Below are 21,413 nucleotides of genomic sequence, written 5' to 3' on the forward strand. Positions count from 1 at the left end.
ATTTCTAAATGTGCTTAATGAACTACCCATAAATAAAAATACTTTTTGGTGAGTGATTTCAACTATCCATTGATTAACTAGAGGCCCTAGACCACAAAGGTTGGGAATACTCAAAGACTTCAAGATTTAGTAAATGCTGTCTTGTACAAATAGATTACCAGCCCACTAGGGATCATAATCTTCTTGATCTTCTCCTCACTGACATTCTTGCTACATACATTGTACAATAGTACCCTAATCTCTGGTCAAATCCAATAACAAATCAATAATGTTCTCCTTTATGACATCTAATGCCACCACAAGAAACCCCTTTGAATTTCCAGACTTTAAAATGTCAGACCTATTAATACTATATGATGAGCTCTCAAAATTCTGTTACAAGATTTCCACTCGCCATGTAGCCTCATCCATCACAAATACCAATGAATTTTACTCCTTTCTAACAAACAGCATGAACCAAGTGGCCATAATCAGAACTGGATAAATGAGAGAATGCAAAAATAAACCAACTTGGTGGAATGCCATCATTTATAATCTGTTTAATAGAAGAATAAATTGATTAAGGCCTAAAGTAGTTCAAAATCTAATTATATTAGACTCTATCAAAAGGATCGGTAAGAATTTAAAGGCTACTATATAAAATATCAAAGCAGAATGCAAATTAAAATTAACATTCAAAGCCAGGTATAATTATAAATTCATTTTTAATCACATCTGAAAATTAATAATTAACATTCAGCTATGTTCTGAACTAATTCATAATGGTATTACCCACTTTGACCCTAAAGATATGGCTATCTTGAAGATAAATTTAGTACCAACTTTATACCAGAAGCAGTCATCAAGAGATTCACACATTTCTCAGTGTGTCTTCCCCAAAGATTATTATGGAAAATGATCTAACTGCAATCTTTAAAGCCTGTAATATACCTGGTTGCTTAATCAATAGCGTTAAGCATGTTCTCTCTGACCCCTACTAAACTGCTTAACTTAAGAATTTCTACAGGGAATGTTCCTGAGTAATGGAAAATGGCTAACAATGTACCTCATAAAGGGGGACCCTACATTAGATCCCTAAAACAATTGCCCATCAGCCTAACAAGTCTAAGCTACAAATATGTGGAACATCTTATATCTGATGATGGAATATGAAAATCTTATTGTTCTAGACTTACAACAATATAGTTTTGTCAAAGATAAATCATATATTCATAACTTGTTAAACCTTTCTGAGAAAGTCACTCAAACTGTGGATAACTGCCTTGCAGTTCATTCAGCGTACCTAGACTTGACCAAGCCTTTGAAACTATCTCACATGCTGAATTGCAAATCAGCTTAAAGGCTTTTATGTTGTGAAATGGATATCAAACTAGTTGACAGACAGTGATAATCACACTAGGACACTATGTTATATATATATATATATATATATATATATATATATATATATATATATATATAAAGATATATTATTTTCTTTTTTAAGTGCCTCCATTTTAATGTAGCATTTTAAAGATTTTTTATAAATGCATTAGGAAGTTTTTTAGGATTTATTACATAAGTTGCTTATAATGTATAAGAAATGTGAATGCAATTTTAGTTAGGGTTTTTAGCTTTAATTAGGTGCCAATTTTGTGTGATTCTAACTGATTTCATTAGTTAATGTTACTATTTAAAGAGCTGAAATGAACTGCATAGGATTAGCTGAAGAAGTCTCAATGGTTGCAAGATGAAAAACACTGTGATTTCAGTTAAGCCTTTAATGGTCTTTGCAATTTGTTTTGTGTGTTTTAGTCTGTTTTCCAGTGATTAAAGATTGTGTTTATAGGAACGTCAACGTAAGTTGGTGGTCTGAGTGGTGCTTCGATAGTGCTGGTATCAATCTGTTTGCACGTTTGACACCCTGTGGGCTTTCAGCACTGGTTTTCATTTATTTTTTTTTATTTTTAGTTGACAGACAGAACCAACATAGTGAAAGCAGCAAATCCCACCTCAGAAAGCAAAAAAAAAAAGGTGGCATTCCTTAAACCTCAGTATTAGAACCCCTTTTCAGAATCTACTTATCTAATTCTCAGATCTACAAATCACCAACTCAGACATACAGGTAAACAAAGTTGATGAAGACCACAAGAAGAATACTGTCATTTTCTCAGCATCTGATACCATGTTACTACAAGGTCTAAGCCATGAAAATCATTTATCTAAATGAAGACATACAGCATCATTCCATTTGATACACAAAACAATAACTTGCAGTGTAGAGAGCACCCCACTACAGACTTATATAGTCAGAGATCTCAGCACCGTCATAAACAACTTCCTATCCTTTGACTACAACTTAAAAGCAACAGTAAGGACATCCTTCTATCCTGCCCAGTTAATAAGTAAATGTATCACATCCACACCAAAACAAGTCATTATCCCTCTATACTCCACTGTGGCCAGACCATTTATAGAATACAATACTCTTTATTAGCATGTATCTATCCAAACATACCACTAAGCTAGAAAAACCCCAGAGTTTCTAACTCAAAAGATCACTGGCTTAAAGACCTCAGATACCAAGACAGACTTGAAGTGCTGGTACATTCACTGTTTGTAAATTCTGATATTTTAGTTTTACATCAAACAAAGGATTTTTAATTTTTTGTAGCTCTTGTCACAATTTCTCCTTTTTGGTATGTAAACACTCAAGATTAGCTTTGGTCTGAAACTGGCTTCCCATTTATTTTATCTTACAGAGCTATGCAGTGTTGCGAGACTGTCTCCTTCTTCTTCTTGGTTTGTACTTTGTTATACAAGTATAGTTGCTGTGTTTCTTAACTACATTACATAATTTAATACCCATATTCTACTTTTCATCATCATCTATTCCGGTGCTCTTCATATTTTTATAGTTCCAAAAAATGCCACCAGACTTTGCTTTGGTAAAGCAATTTTACTATGTGCACATTTAACGCAAGTCACTACTATGACATCAGCATAAATTTTATTTTTTTTTTAACCAATCCTTTAACTACCTTGAAGACTGACATTTATTGCTGGAACATGTCTCTGTATGGATAGTGGGATTTTTTTCTTGTCAGTGTAACAGTTTCTCAGTATGAAAAATGTACTACTCAGAAAGTCAGACATGCCACACATACACTTTGCCACATATTTTACACTACTGCTCAATAAGAAAAAGCTTCAGAGTCAGAAAGGACTTAGTATGATTTAGTTCCATATAAACGTCCATCCTTTCTAAGCATTGTCTACACAGGGTATCTTTCCTTCTTTCTTTTGCTTTTACTACTTAACAAGCCAGGCTTGCATGTGTGTGCACATGTGCATGCATGTGCGTTCACACACACACATACAAACTATGCACACTTTTGCTTGAATACAGTTTCTACCAAAGCAGTGCATTTCAAAAGCAATACAGCTCTCTTCATATAGCTTTCAATGCAGGGCAATTCACAATTACAAAAATAGTCTCATTTATGAAAACCGTATGTAAGCAGTATGTTTTGCTTTTCATTATTGCAAAATACCATACTCTGAATTGCTTTCAACATCTTTTTAAGATTCCTGCACCTTATAAGGCAACCAGATTTGTACCTAGCAATTTGTGTCTCATTGTTCCTTCACTGTTAAGCCTCCCACTTGTTTAGGTTCACTCTTTTTTTTCTAATAGCTAGTTCATTTAAATGCAAAATATTCACCCAATAAAATTTCCATGTCAGTATCCGGGTAAACCGCACAAAACATAAATGTTACTGAGTTATCTATCCAGTTATATATCTGTGTGTGTGTGTGTCAGGACTTTTGAAGTGTTTCAGAAGCACCATGTCATTCAATGTCTAGCTTCATAAGCACTTTACCCATTGTTTAGGTCATAATGCAGGAGTATAAATACGTGTAATCTTCATTTTCAGTGCATTCACTTCAGATGTGTCTATATTATTTTCTGAAAAGGCCAATAATTTTCCTGAATATACCATTGTTTCTAAACAAACTTTTTAGTGTTACATTTTTTCCAAATAGTACTCCCTGAGTATAGCAATCCCTGCATTTTTTATTTTTGTCAACTGCAATATTATGTTTAACACGTTTAGTTATAACACAATAACAGAAAAGAGATTTTACACATGTAGTAATTAAGTATTAATGCCTTCCATAGGTTCATGTTTCATAAGCATGCTTTTAGGTACAATTTTCTGATTATCGTCAGCTGTTTTGAGGAACATAGTATTATTGTTAGTAACTGTTTAATACTGACAATATACACTTTTAAGATAATTTAAAGCAAATCATCTTAGATGCTGACCGTTCTTTTTTGTTTATAGGCAAAACAGTATAGTCAGGCAAAGGCTTCCTATTATCCCTTGGAGCATGCAAATCTAAGGTTTGGAAATTCATTTAAGAATAAGTGTTCTGCTAGTAACATAGAAATTGTTAACAGTACAGTAACAGTTTGAAAGTAAATAAAGTTTATGTTTAAAAAAATAGCTGCTCATAAAACTTATAGAGTCACTTTGGAATACCCATTCTTTTAAATTACTATAAAGTGCCCATTTAAACTGGTCTACATCCAAGTTTTCTAAAATGTTGCTTATATTGTTCATATGAGATTCTAAATAAAGCTTTAAAATATGCAGTAGGTCAACAATATGAAGCCTTACATGTCTATCCATGTTAAATGTCCAGTTATAAAACTTTAGAGATTGTGCCTGAGGCAGGGCATCACTACGTGTTTGCAAGAATCTTTGATTTAAGTCTCAGTTAGTCATAGGTATCAGCATCATTTAAACCTTTTATGTCTTCAGTGAGTTTAGAGGCAGGTAAAGTAATAGAAGTCTTACCCACTCAGCCTGAGACCACCACTCAGCCTGAGACCACTCTTCTTGAACTGCAAACCTTTCAAAGGCCATTAGTTAGGCCCCATACCATACTACTGGCTTAGTTAATTTAGAGGGACACTGGCATTTGAGACTTGCAGTGAGGTGAGCTGCTGGTTCATAGCTGCAGTAATCTGGTGCTGTAGGGTGAGTAGTGATGCTCCTTTACTGAGAATCCCTGTGAGAATTCACAAAGACTTCAAGAAGTCTTTCTATTTTTGTAGTGGATTTAGTGGCTGAAGTTCAGTGCACACACGGCTTTGACTTTCAGAGTAATACACAACCAGAACAGCAGCCGTACTTCCTTCAAAAACCCTTCACATTACCAAAAGGATTAATTTTGGATCAACTCTCCATATAGTCAGACAGATTTTCACAGCCCAAAGCATTTCTTTTCCTTCTATAAGGAGTTTCATAAACCTAGGAGCCAGCCATGTCTCAAAATTACTTTGCTCCAAGTTGAGAAATAAAAGAAAAAGGTACATTCTGATCTGCTTGGCAGTCCTAATCCTAGGAGCCAGCTAGGTCCTGCTTCTATGCTCTAAGTTCAATAGCAAAGGAAAAGTCCTGCTTCTACATTTAAAATTATAACAAGCATCTATATCTTTTACCACATGTGAAGTATTGAAGTTCTTCAGTCCTGCAGTCATGAACAAAATTGCAATGAAAATTCATTTCTGTACTGCCATTTCTGAATTCATGAATAATGATACTGCACTACTTATAGATTGCAATCTTCTAATAGTGCCCCATAACATCTTGTTCCTAGTGCTGCTGCTCCAACACCTCATCCTAGCTATGATTCTGATCAGTAATTGCTCCTTCACCAGCAAAGTTTGCCTTTCTGTGTCAGGAAAATATATGTAGAGCAGATCAGAAAATTAATACTTGTTATAATGGGGAAAAACTCAAGCAGAGACATTTTGCTTAGTCACAAAATGATATTTACATAAAACTGTTTTTTATATCTGCATTCTCCACCAGTGTAGCATTCAATAGTGTTCAGATAACAAGCCAGTCTTTTGAAACAGCTTGCTTAGAAGGAATGATATGTTTGTTTTACTTAAGATAACAAAAACTGATTTCTTTGCAGAAAATAGAGTAAAAATAAAAGACATAAAATCCAGTTATTCATAAAAGTTGAAACAAACACAATTATCATTTGCAAATATTTTTCATACAAAAAAATTAAAGCAAAATAATACACACAGTTGCTGGATAAGTTCTGACACACAAACATATGCAAATTCTGTTTAATGGCTCTCCTCTGTCTAACTTCAGGGTCATCTTCCAGCTTTGCACATCAGTAACAGCTTATGGCCTAATTTTACCTTCAGGCTGGAAATTCCTTAATACATTCCTTCCAGGACACATGTTTGAAGAAAACAAGAATTTGTTTCTACCCTCTTCCCTGTCCATTCCATTTCTTAAAAGGCATCTGAGCATTTTTGAATTTGACCTCCCTGATCTAAAAGGCTTAGTGTTCTTTAGGCTTAGGCTCACGAATATATGTATATATATATATATATATATATATATATATATATATATATATATATAAAATTAGAGAAGAAACCACGCAGTAGCACCAAACGAAATGATTAAGCACTTTTCGTTTATTCCAGTAAACAAACTTCTTCAGATCAAGTAAAACAAAAAGTCACAGTTTAAATACTCTCTGGGCTGGTACTTACAAAGTCAATTAACTACGTAAAGTAAAAGCTGACTTACTAAACACGCCCTGTTTAAGAACACAACTAGACTAAAAACTGCTTTTAAAGTGAAAGCTAAAAATTGAAGCAGTCAGACTAAAAATACAGCTAATGTTGTCCATAAAAAATGTATATATCTAGCCTACTACTGTGCTAGTAAGACAAAAAAGTGGTAATAACAATTACATAAAAACTCCACTGATATTTATAAGACTAAATTTATACTAATACATGTGTTGGTACACTGAACTGTGTATGTTAAAGCACATCTGGTGTGAAAAACATAATTGGTAATAAATAATATACCAAAATAAAACTTCAAATTCTCAGCAAAAAATAACATCAAATCACTAAACCAAAGTGCTCAAAGGCATTAGAATAACTGAATTGTGCTAGTGTGAAAAGTAACCTAACACAGCGTACCTGTTGAGGCTCCTAAGTTTAAGAACACTACTTAAAGAACAATTCTCATTCAAACCTGGTGAGCTATATGCATTGAGTCTGATTTGCCAAAACAGCTCTCGCTCTTCTAACTTAAGTGGGAGAGGAACACCCCTAAAGTCTTGTGTGATTTGGTCTAATGCCTTTGAGCACTTTGGTTTAGTGATTTGATGTTATTTTTTGCTGAGAATTTGAAGTTTTATTTTGGTATATTATTTATTACCAATTATGTTTTTCACACCAGATGTGCTTTAACATACACAGTTCAGTGTACCAACACACGTATTAGTATAAATTCAGTCTTATAAATATCAGTGGAGTTTTTATGTAATTGTTATTACCACTTTTTTGTCTTACTAGCACAGTAGTAGGCTAGATATATACATTTTTTATGGACAACGTTAGCTGTATTTTTAGTCTGACTACTTCGATTTTTAGCTTTCACTTTAAAAGCAGTTTTTAGTCTAGTTGTGTTCTTAAACAGGGCATGTTTAGTAAGTCAGCTTTTACTTTAAGTAGTTAATTGACTTTGTAAGTACCAGCCCAGAGAGTATTTAAACTGTGACTTTTTGTTTTACTTGATCTGAAGAAGTTTGTTTACTGGAATAAACGAAAAGGGCTTAATCATTTCGTTTGGTGCTACTGCGTGGTTTCTTCTCTAATTTTGTTTTTCAGTAGTCTGTTCTTGCCTGTTCAGTTTATATATATATATATATATATATATATATATATATATATATAATATGTATATATGTGTGTGTGTGTGTGTGTGTGTGTGTGTATATATATATATATATATATATATATATATATATATATTTATGTATTTATTTATATATATATATATATATATATATATATATATATTATATATATATATATATCTATATTATATATATATATATATATATACACACATATATATATTATATGTATATGTATATGTATATGTATATATGTCTTTGTTTCATTGAATTTCATTTCACCCCGACCACTTTGCTGAAAACTCAAATTACTGAAAACTCATTTCTCTAAATCTCATTTCACTGAACTGCAGTTAGCATACATGGCACTGTGTAGAGTACTGTAAGGCAACTAAAAGGTATATGCCCTTTTCCCCCACTGTAGTGCAATCCTGGAGTTAGTGTATGTGTATATATATATATATATATATATATATATATATATATATATATATATATATATGTGTGTGTGTGCGTATGTATATAGATAGATGGGGAGGTGGGGGGCACAGACCCCACTTAGTTTGAGTACATATTGTCTTCTGGAGAGAGTTAGTAATTGGTGTTGGAACTATGCATGTCTATTTTTTAAAATGTATTGTTTTGAAGTTTTTGGTAAAATACAATATAAAACAAGGTAGGGGGCTACACCCCCCAATGTGGGGGGCTGTGCTCCCCACACACCCCCTAACTATATGTGCTAACTCCAAGATTGCACCACAGTGGGGAAAAGGGTATATACCTTTTACTTGCCTTACAGTACTCTACACAGTGCCATATTTACTAAATTCAGTTCAGTGAAATGAGATTCACTGAAATGAGTTTTCAGTAATTTGTGTTTTCAGTGATGTGGTCAGGGTGAAATGAGATTCAACAAAACAAAGTAGACCCATATATATGCTATTTACATGCAACCATTGGCAGAAGAATATAATTTGCCTTTCTAGTCTGCCTATGTTATGCAGCCAGCACTCTGATGATGTTTCTTCCCTTTGTATGTTGCACCCTACCACCTGTCTCAAGCTTCATTGACTCTAACTGTACTTCCACTGCCTACCACCAGATCATTCCATGCGCTGGCCACTTTGTCTGTTAAAAAGTTCATCTGGAGTCCAAGCAGAATTTGGTTCTTTTAGTCTGCAGCTGATGTTCCAAGCTTACCACCTTCATAGTCCCCGCCATACTTTGCGTCCCCGTCATGCCTATCTATCCAGCATGTTTCCAGCCTACAGAATCCTAATCTTTGTAGACTAATGAAAAGCCATTCTGTTTGCTACTTTTTGATGCCTTCTTCTGTACCCTCAACAGTAATGCATTCTCCTTGCTAACGTATTGTGTATAAAACTAAACAAAGTATTCCTAGAAGGCAACACACTATTGTTGTGCAGAGTAACAGTTTAACCACAAGGTTTCTAGTGTCTCCTCCTCACAGGAGAGAGTCCACCATCTTTTTGGTTTTCATTTGTAGTCTTCTTGCTCAGAAGAGATGGCTTGCATGTCTTGTTCAAAGATTTTTACATACTGACTAAAGTCTTTGCTGCTTCCATAGCACCTTTTTAGCAGAGTCCAGTTAACAGGTATTCTGACGCAACAAATTCATCAAACTGTAATTTGAACCACACTAAGGTGATTCTTCTCAATGCCAGAAGTCTCAACAACAAATTTCCTGATTTTGAGGTTCTCCTGCACCTGGAGCATATCCATATTTGTGAAATTACTAAGACTTAGTTTAAATGTAAAGAAAGCACTCCCTTCACACCTGGGTTTTGAACCCACCATACTTTCTGGCCTGATGGCAACTGCAGTAGTGTTTCCATATTTAGATTCTCTGAGATCCACAAACAGAACTCACAGAACTCCAGGTCATCATAAACAAAACAAACTAATGACTTAGAGCATACTACTAGATACTCTCAATTTTCCCATTTAATCTTAATAGATTTGTCAAATTATTCAAAGAACTCCCTATTAACAAGACCTTCATTATTCTAGGATACTTTAACTCCTCCATAATTAATTGGAACAACTTTACCTCTAATACGGAGTATTCCCAGAAGTTTTCGGACTTAATAAACAAAAATACCCTTGAACAGATAGTTAATAAACCCACCAGAAGATATAAGATTGCAAATCTAGACCTCACAAAATAGCATCTATGTGCCCTATTCCCCTGGTAATTCCTTTCCTAGTTAATTCAGAAAATAAGTTTGTGGTATTTACCTTCAAAATCTCTAAAGACCATGTAACCAACATGTCTGAATCTAAGGACTTCAAATGGGGCAAACTTCATACAATTATGTGATGAAACCACAGAATTCATCTATGACAGCACCAGTTCAGACACTGGCACAGCAGTCAGCTTCACAGAGGAGTTCTACACTCACTTATGCAAATAGATAAAATTAACAACCCCAAACAGAGCAAAATACAATAGGAATTCAAATACAACTCATTCTGGTGGTCCACCTATCTAAATAAACTGTACAACAAGAGAAATAAAATCCTTAAGTTATACAGCAGATCCAAAACATTCATAACAAGGACAGTATAAAATGTTATCAGGTAAATGAAAAATGTTATTAGGAATAGTAAAGCAACCCATGAACATAGAATAGCTTCTGAAACTAAAGATAAGTCCTTCTTTAGTTATGGTAAGAAACTAAGGAACAACAGCCTCCAATGCTTACTAGTTATCCTAAATTGAATCACCCACTAGACTCTGCCAATATATTTACAAATATGTTTAGTGCAAATTTCAGCCCCTGAAACATCTATACAAATTCTATATATCCCAGAATCTCTTACATCCCCTATTATCAACAATGGATATGTTCTGAAGAGGTGCTATCAGCGACCAAAAATAATTCCCCTATGGGCCCTAACAGCAATCCTTGGTGTTTAATAAATAACCTCAAGCACGTCCTTATTTAACCTCTCCTGAAGCTGTTTAACATAAGCTTGGCCACAGGATTTGTTCCTGCATTATGTTCAACTATTGTGGTAATACCTCTCCAAAAAGGCAACCTTACCACAGACCTCGGTAATTATAGATTCATCAGCCTTATAAGCCTGGTCTGCAAAGCTATACAGTGTATTACAACTGATGTCATCAATTATGATGTCAAAAATTTCATTAAGCTATACCCTCAACAGATCAGCTTCATCAAGGAGAGATCCTGCCTATTAACTCTAATTAACGTCTTCAAGAGGGTCACATAGGCTGTTAACAATGGTCATGTTGTTGATACAGCTCTTGATCTAGCCAAAACATTTGCCATCAAATAATGTGTAGGCCTTGTAAGCAAGATAAATGATTTTAACATAGATCCTTATGTGGTAACAGGGGTAGCAGACTGGCTAAAAGACAGAACCCACACAGTTCATATGGCAGGTGCTTCATGTAAAAGTATGAAGGTAAGCAGTGAATGGCTCAGTATTAGCACTCCTCCTTTTGGCATTTACGTCTTTGATCTCCAAGCTAAAAGCAAGGCCTCTGATTAACTAAGTCTGCAGATGACTTTAAACTGAGTATTACTGTCAAGACTCCTTCTAACTCCAGGACCCTTCAAAAAGCACTCCAGCTAATAAATACCTGTTCTAGTAAACTGGCCTCAAATTAAATGTGAAAAGTTTACTATTATTTAACTTGTCAAATAACCCCTACCCTCAACATATAGTATAAACAATGCTGCACTACTACTAAACAAAAATGTAGTTAGGTACCTGGTTACCAGGGGTGTCATTTCCCTTTCCTTCAATCATCATGTGGCAGCTATAGTCAGAAAATACTTCTATTTAGCCAAAGGTGCATTATCCAGATCTAAATATGTCATTGTTCCCTTTTCATCAGCATTAATTAACCCAGTTATAGAGGTCAATGCCCCCTTCTGGATGCACCTCATTCAATATATCAAACAACTAGAGAAGCCTCAGAGGTTTCTAACTAAGATGATTCTATGTTTAAAGACCTTGAGTTTCCATGACAATTTAGAAACTATATTCCTTTACACAGTATCTTATATATTCTTAAGTCAAGGACTGTACCTTTCCTACATCATCATCATCATCATCCCCCTTTTTCCCATTTTTTCCTACATGGTGTCGGGTAGCGTGTTAACTGTCGCCAGCTCTCCCAATTCAGTGCCACACTCCTGCCTTCTTCAACACTCATGCCTGACTGTTGCAGATCTTCTTTCACACAATCGATCCACCTCTTTGTTGGACATCCTTGCTCCCTCTTACTTTCTTCCTGTCTGTCCCAAATCATCCTCACCAGATTGTCTTCTGCTTTTCTACACAGGTGCCCAAACCACGGTAAACTGTTCTCTTTGATCTTTTCTGCAACTGGAGCTACTTTGACTTCTGCTCTTATGTCCTCATTTCTTCATCTGTCCCACAGTGTGCATCCTACCACCTTTCTCAGGCACTTTATTTCCATCACCTCTAGCTTCTTCAACTGTTCTGCCTTTACTGCCCAGGTTTCTGTACCATACAGTAGTACTGGTTGCACCACTGTCTTGTACACCTTGCTTTTCAGCTTCTTTGGCATTCTTCTGTCATAGGCTACACCTGATACTCTATGCCAGTTGGCTGCAGCCCCTCTGATTCTAGCTTTGACCTCTTTATTCAGACTACCCTTCTCCTCAACCACCCCTCCCAGATACTTGAAGCTGTTTACCTGTTCCATTGTCTTCCCTTCTATCTCTATTCTCAGCTTCTTCTGATCTCCCCAATTTGCTGCCATTACCACTGTCTTATCTGTGCTTAGTTTTACCCTGTCTGCCTTCAAATTTGCATTCCATTCTGCTATCCTTTGCTAAAGTTCTAGCTCAGAGTCTGCCTGTACTGCCACATTGTCTGCATACAGCATCTTTGTTGATCTGTCCCCTCCAACCTGTTTGCTAATGTAGTCCATCACCAATATGAACATCAGTGGGCTCAAAGCTGAACGCTGATGTACACCCATTCCCACTGGGAACCCCTCGGTGAGGTCGAACACTGTTCGTACTTGAGTCACTGGGTCCTTGTACATAGCCTGCACTAATTCTACCAATGTTTCTGGGACTTCAAACCACTGCAGTACTGCCCAGATTAGCTTTACTGGGACCATGTCATATGCTTTCTCCAAGTCTAGGAATCATTTCTAGCTTCTTCTCAAGTATCTTTCTCAGTGTGAACATCGGGTCAGTTGTGCTGCATCCTAATCGGAAACTGAACTGTTCATCTCCCATCTTGCATTCTACTACTCTCCTTATCCGTTTATCAATCACTCTCTCCAGAACTTTCATGCAGTGTGGTAGGAGTTTAATCCCTCTGTACTTGATGTCCCCTTTGTTCTTGTACACTGGCACAAGTATGCTTATTCTCCAGTCATCTAGGATATACCTTTCTCTCCACACTGCTATTAGTACCATCAGGAACCATTTCTCCCCTATCTCACCCAGCATCTTTATCATATCTGCCGTCAACTCATCTGAGCCTGCTGCCTTCCCTGGCTTCATCTTCCATAGTGCTGTTCTTACTTCTTCTAAGGTGGGTTACTCTTCATCTCTCATCGTAGGCTGTTTCTGGGGGAGTACAGCTTCTGTGGGGTTTTCTTCATTCAGAAGCTGGGGGAGTACTCCTTCCATCTGCCTTTGGTGTCCTGTGGACTGGTAAGCAGGTTGTTGCTTGCATCCCTTATAAAGGGTGTCTGACTATCTTCTTTATCTTTCTGTCTTTGCCTTGCAACCTGATATAGTTTCTTTGTGCCCTTTATTGAGTCACTTTCCAGAAGTTGGTAGAGTGCCTCCAATGCCCTATTCTTTGCTATTGCAACTTCTTTCAGCCAGTAGTCCTTCCTAGCCTGGTCAGTCTTTTCTATGTCCCATTTCTTCCTGCACTCCTCCTTTCTTTTGATGACTTCCTAGACTCCTGCATTCCACCACCAGCTTTCCTTATGTACCTTATTTCCATACCTGGCTCAGCCACAAATCTTTTCTGCAGTCCTAGCACATGCTGTTTTTAGGCACTGCCACTCCTCTTCAATGCCACCTATTTCCTCCTCTTCTTGGGGTGCTAGAGCCCTGAGTAATTCCTTGAACTGCTGTATTTTCTCTCCAGTCAACTTTCACGTCTTCAGCCTGGTCTCTGTTGACCTTAGATCCTTCTCTGGCCACTGCTTGCAGCTGATTGTGGCAACTAATGGTTTATGCTGTGGGCCAGCTGTTTCACTGGGGATGACTTTGCAATCATGGATTCTATCCCAGTCCTTTTTCCTTACTAGGAGGAAGTCCACCTGAGTTGCATGTTGGCTACTCTTGTATGTGATCTTGTCACTGTCTCTCTTTCTGAACCATGTGTTGGCTACTATCAAGCCATTTGCCAGAGAAAAGTCTAGAATGGCTTCTCCTTCTTTATTCCTGTTACCCCACCCATGTGGACCCAGGCAGTTCTCATATCCTGTTCTGTCTGTCCCGATATGTGCATTCAAGTCATCCATTATCAACACCAATTCATGTTGTCCTGCTTTATCTAGTAGCTACTGAAGCTGCAGTCTGAATGCATTCTTTTCCTCACTATCACAACCCTGCTGTAGGGCATATGCTGATATTATGAATATTGCCCAATCATTACACTGGAGTCTGATTTCCATGAGTCTCTCAGTAATTCTGATGCTATCCCCCACTGCCTTCTGAAGCCTCTCTCTCACCACAATTCCTACACCATTTCTAGCCTGTCCCCCACCTGAGTAGTAGAGTCTGGATCCCAAGCCAAGTGGTTGTGCTGCACTGCCCTTCCATCTCATCTCTTGGATACATAGGATGTCCAGCCTCCTACTTATCATCATGTCATCCTCTTCCAAGCTGCATCCTGTCAGTGAACCTACATTAAAAGTAGCAATTCTCAGTTCACATTTGGCAGGTTGGTTGGTTTTACCTCCAGCTTTCGCTCAGCAGAGCTATCCCAGGTAACCCAGGCTGGGCAACCAGCCACTGGTCAGCCAGTAGCTTATTGGCCCAAGACTGCTGGGCTTTATGGCAGGCACACACTGGCCAATAGGGGCACATATACCCCTCCCACCATTAGCAAGGGTCCCTGGCATGGGTGAGAGTAGCCTGGGTCCTCAACCCACTTATCACCGATAACTACCCATGCCCATTTTGGCGACATTAGTCAACATGACCGAATCACCTAGAGCCATATTTTACACCATTGAGTGGCTAGCCCTGCCACGGTATGCAGTCTGATCTGTGTTCTCCTATCCTGAGTAGATGCCCAAAGGGGTTGGTCTGTACAACTCTTCCCCCTATAGGGCACCATGTAGAATCTGTGCTATTGCCCACAGCTCCATTCATTGGTGAGTTTAAGATGGAAACACTCAGCATGTTTTTCAGACATGGGAGAAACCCCATGGGGGCACAGGAAGAACATGCAAACTCCAAACAGGCATTGGTCGGAGGTCAGGATCGAACCTTGTACCTTGTGCATGGGAGGCAAAGACCTTAACCACTAAGCCATTTCCTACCACATCATTAAAAACCTTGTTGGCCTTGATCACCTATATTCCTGCAAGTCTAATAGCTTAGCAAACACTAGAACCAGGGCTATAATCATAACCAGCAGATAATGCAATGGAAAAATATATTCCTTAAGCAGCTTACCCCACCCCCTCTTCTGGAATTAACTGCTCCTGCAGATTAAGCAATGCTGACACATTTTATTTTTTTTTTTTATTTATTTTTTTTATTTAACATTTGTTAACCGGGAAAGTCCGACTTGGAACAAAGCCAATTTTCAGCAGAGGCCCGGGGAGAAACACTCCAGATGCACGTCTTTGTGATGTGGAAGGAAACCAGACCACCCAGAGGAAACCCACACGAATTCAGGGAGGACATGCAGACTCCACACAGAAGGCACCCAGGCCAAGAATCGAACCGGAGAACCTCTTGCTGTGAGGCAACAATGCTACTGCTGCACCACTGTGCCATCCGATAATATCACATAATCATCTTTTAGCAGAAGCTGGATGACTGGATGTGTGCCTTCAAATTTACCCAAGGACTAACTACCCTGGCACTCCTACAGAAATGCCGTACAGCCTGATAGAGGATATTAGCAAAATATTGATGATCAGAAAACCAAATTGCCTTAAAACCCCTAAAAAGCTGTGAAATAACTTAAAATGAACAGTCAAGCAACTTATTTTGTGAAGTTTGGAAAAAGTACAGAACCCTGAGAAAATCAACATGGACACAGTGTGCAGACTCCATATGCATGGTAACTATAGATCACAAAGGATACCTGATCCTGTGGCAGATAATTCTTAGCCAGTTAGCCACTATAAAACATAAATTTAACTGTGTGATATTAACAAGACCATAATCCGTTACTGAAGTCAGTATTAATCCTAAATTAAACAATTTCCTTCCATACAGCAAAATGGACATGCTAAAGTTTCTAATGCTGTCAGACTTACTCACCATGACCCAGATGTTTAACGTCCATCTTCATACACTTCATCCCTGTCACAGCACAGGATCATCTGATCAGGACAGCTAAAGAACCAATAGCTCATGGACTCTTTTATTCGTCTGATCACAGATGGACTCAGTAGAATTCATTTTTGCAGCATTGATTGACTAATCAGATTTCTAATGAAATTGTTATATCTTAGCACTGGGATATGGCGACAGCAGAGGTAGTTGGGAATGTCCCCTACATTGTCCTTAAATAAAACATCCCTTTTCATAAGCCCATTTAGCCTATCAGTGTTCACAGAATGGGTTTTGACGGGGGTCAAGAAACCATTTTATGGTCCTCATGCCACATTTCCAGTTACATGTCTATTCTGTCCAAAAATTCTTTACCAGTTCTAAAACAGACATTTGAAAGTGCATTCTTCTTGTGCAAGGTTGTATAATTCTTGTCATTATGCTAAGACTTTGTTTAGCAAAGTTAAAATCAGTTTGCTGTGATAGTGTTACAGTGCTGCTGGTACAAAAATAACCTGAATGAGAATGGATGTGTTTTAGCTAAAGATTAAAAAAAATATATATATATATATATATATATATATATATATATATATATAGGTTTACTATCATTATATCGAAAATTTTTAAAAAATTTACTTATCAGCGAAGTGTTTCGCCGAAAGTACACAATTCCGAACATTCCTAAAGTCGAAAAACAGCTGTTAATGTTGAAAATGTCGCTCCCACCCTTCCCTTAACTCCCTAACTAACTAGCCTAAACTCACGTTTATGCAGGGAGGCAAGCCACCCTGCACCCCCCACACACCCCCAACTTAATATTCCAACTCCGAGATCGCACTACAGTGAGGAAAGGGATGTATTTCCCTAGCCGCACTGTACCGCGATCCCCTTACATGAGCGAACATTATAATTGCGAATGCACAGTCTATTCGCAATAATAACATTTGCTCACATAACCTGCCGAAATATGAAGTATTCAAACATATGTTGTTCGAACACTTCATAGCCGTGCACGGCGAAATTATAATAGTAAACCTATATAGATATATATACATATATATATATATATATATATATATATACACACACATACATACATACACATATATATATGTATATATATATATATATATATATATATACATATACACATATATGTGGGTCTACTTTGACCCATCAAAAGCTCACTTCAGCGAATTCCAGATAAACAAGTCCAGTTCAGCACTTTCACAAAAAACACGTCACCAAACAAAAAGGTAGAAGAATAAAAACAAAAAAAAAACAAATACAACAAATACAATTATGCCAGGGGGCAAGCTCCCCTGCACCCCCAAAGTAGGGGGCTATGCCCCACATCCCCGCTACTTATACTAACATCGAAATTGCACTACAGGGGAGAAAAGGGAATATTCCCATGTCCTCACTGTACCGTGATCTATATATATATATATATATATATATATATATATATGTATTATAACTTAGCTTTATAACAAAATATGCCAATGATAATGCAGTTATGGTTGAAATTATTAGACGGAATTAGCACATATTGACTATAGATCCTACTACAGTTGACATTGTTGAAGTCCCAGGTTTCATATATAAGAATAATTTAAATCTAAAACAACTTTTAAGTAGGGATGTGAGGCAACACATTCAGCAAGATAAGAGCCTAAGTTTTGGCACTTTTCCTTGCAGACGCTGTAATATGTGCAGAGTAATAAATGCAACACAACTCTTTTTTCACCCCATTTTGGATTTTAAATTTCTTCCCAGATTTCATGCTACTACTGCAAACTAGTATATCTTGCTAATTGCAATTGTTGTAAATGTTTTTATGTTGGCAAACCATCTAGAAGGTTGAGAGACAGGATTTATAACCATCTTTATGATATTAAGAATCTTAACATACAGAATGCTTTGGCCAAGCACATTTTTGAATTTAATACACACAGTTTTAGTTTTAAGGTACTGCAACTGGTGTTTAATAATCCAAGAGGGAGTAATGCCAATAATTATCTTGAATCTATTTTCTTGAATCTGTTGAATTAAAGTGGATTTTTAGGTTATGTGCACATATTTATCCAGGTTTGAATAGCTATATAAGTATTAAGCCTGCCTTAGAGGCACGGCCCTTTAAGTGAGTTTTTGCAGTAGTTTTCTAACTACTTAATTGATGTGCTCATGCTTTTAATCTTAATTTGATGTTAATTGATTTTAATTAGCATTTAGCTCTGTTATTTAAACTGAGTGTTTGACTTTGTATTTTGAGATCTGATGAAGCATGGTTACCCCACGTGAAAGCGTTTATCCTTTTAGTTTTATTCTTGGAATAAACTGGATTTTATAGCTTTGGTGGTCCTACCATGTTTCTTTTGTTCTATTGTTTATCGCCTTCTGGGATCGGACCTTTGGGCAGCAGTATATACCTTTGTTTGTATATGTGTGTGTGTGTGTATGTGTGTGGTTAGTTAAACCACGTCTGTGCTGTTTCAGGCTTAAAAAAATCTATGATTAGCTAAACCACATCCATCGTATTTCAAGTTATTATTGTACAAGCAACTTTACCTCATCAAAATGATTTTAACTGTTCTGTGCAGAGTTTCATCATAATGGCAAGTAATTACACCCCCACATCCAAAAAACTGTGCCTCTGAATATCAGTTTTAGAACTCACAAAGAAATGACAGACTACATGCTTGTATAGTTTGAAATTTGGCAGCAGGAACATAAAATGTTTTCGCTTACTAGTTACAGAGATAGAGACAGATGGAAAAGTTGAGTCAGCCAGGAAGACTATCAAATAACCAAAATTTCCAGGGGTACAGTTGAGTACTCACCGTCAGAGGCATAAATGTGAATGCCTACCGTGCCGTGCAGCTTGGTTTTAAACTTAAATGTGCTGTTAGTTGATGTCTGAATATTATGTGGAGACTGAGTAGAGATAATGGGCTTTTTGTCTTATTCCAAGATCTTCATTGGTTTTCAAAATAAGCATCGAAATGCAACATACTGTGCATGCATTTAATGTAGACAGTTTTGTTATTAATAGCTTGTAAGTGGGTTAAAATTCCAACATATGTAAAAGTAACTTTGTTGCCTTGCAAGCAAAGCAGTTCTTTCCATAACATCAGTGCGGTGGCGTTAGGCCTTTGTCATTACTTCTGACTGTGTTCTTAATCAGTTCTTCATCTTGCAATGAAAGCTTTATCTGCTTTTTTTTTTCTTCCTCTGCCTTTGATGGATATCTAACTACTTGACCACACAGCAGAGCAGGCGAGCTGCATTAGTGTTATGGATTTCTGCCTTCTAGTTTGGCAGCACACATTGCTAGTAACAGGAGTTCACCTTTCCATTGTTCATATTTGCTGCAACTGTACATCAAGGACTACCGGCAGCTTCTAGGCTTATAGAGAATCTTCTGCTTCTTTTGCTTTTATATCCATTATCACTCTGGCACTGCTCGATGTCCCACACCAGAACCACAAAGGCGGTGAGCTGTCCTGTTACAATGATTCTGTTCCTCGCTCCAAGTGGGAATAACAAGTCAAAGACTGCTTAAGGTCATCTATGGTTAAGCGCTAGCTGTTTGAAGTCTGCCACTTGCATGCTGTCAGTTATGATCATTTCCTTAAATATTAGGCATATTACCATGAATAATACCAAATGGAATTATTATTTCTGTATGTCCGTGTGCGAGAAGGAAAAAGTGTCTACAGAGCCCTTGTTCCTTTAATAATCATAACTAAAATTTAGTGGAGTGGGTGGAATGAAATGAAAATTTTAAGCAGACACGTCCAGTCTCAAACAAAAATATAATAATGGGACCAGAACCCAATCGTCAGTCTAAATTCTGAATTTTCTGATCATGTCCTAAATAGGACATGATGAAAGTGCTCAATTTCTGTTAATCAATTTGGTTTATTGCTTGACCTCCATTGCAGTACCTGGCATTGTGCATCGTTGTAGCCTATTCACCTTGTTTCTTTGGTTCAAGTTGTGGTTTGGGTGACTACTGCCTTGTTTTTTTGATTTATTAGTAGACTTCTGAATAGTATAATCTCCATGCATCTTGACCTGCAGTCATTGAAAACTGGAACAAAGGCCCTTGAAAAGTAAGTACAGACAACTAAAAATCTGGATATCTAGTCAGCATAAAATGTGACTACCAAACAACAACTATCTCTTCCAGCTAGCAGTAGAAATTCCGGATACTACTCAGAAAAATGTTTAAAAAACCAAGAGTGACAAAAATAATGGAAAAAACTATAAGCACATTATCAAAGAAACCGTGTAAAATATCTAGACATTAGTAAACTTAGTACTGCAAATTCCAACAAACAAGATCGCTTCAGAAAAAGGGACATGCAAAATGTGTGCCTGTCTTTAAATTATTGGTGTCACTAATATATTGCTCGTATAGCATAATTTTCTGTGTACTAGACAACTTCAAAAATAACATGGAAATTTAGAAAATAGTATAAAGTGGTAAATCAGGCCTGAAAGCTGGGACATACCTGCCATCATGTGCAGGCATAAATCAGGTCTGAAAATATGAATGCTCCTCCTAACTAGGGACATAACAGACATCTGCTGACCTCGACTTAACTTGTCCATAAATGTGTCTGTATTGTGGCTGTTAATAATCACAGCAAGAAATGGTGTGTGTGTGTGTGTGTGTGTGTGTGTGTGTGTGTGTGTGTGTGTGTGTGTGTGTGTGCACATGTCCTTGGGGGTGCAAGTCAATGTGTGTATTTATGTGTATGCAAGTATGTGTATACATTCATAGGAGTGTGGCACATGCATGCTTGTGTGTGCACATGCATGTGTGTTTGTGTGTATGTGTGTGTGCTTGCAAGCTTGGGTTGTCTCATCTATTTGAATCTGACATTTTCTTGCAAGCTGTTTGCCCTTCATTTAATTCCCTGTCACTCCTGCAGTAGCAAAAGAAGTGATTTGCACAGAAAAGTAACTGCTTATCAAATTCTGTAAACAACATATGATAACACACAGTAATGTCTCAATGAACCATCAGGGTAATTTAGAATGACAAGTGATTCATAGGCGTGAATGATATCATTCTCAAGTAGAGAGCTGTCTCCCTGCAAAGCTTGTTGGTGGGAAAGAACAGTACAGAGTGTACTGCCAGTTATCTGG

The sequence above is a fragment of the Protopterus annectens genome, chromosome 16.part0 (assembly GCF_019279795.1).
Source record: "Protopterus annectens isolate FY-2018-M chromosome 16.part0, PAN1.0, whole genome shotgun sequence".
NCBI lineage: Eukaryota > Metazoa > Chordata > Ceratodontiformes > Protopteridae > Protopterus > Protopterus annectens.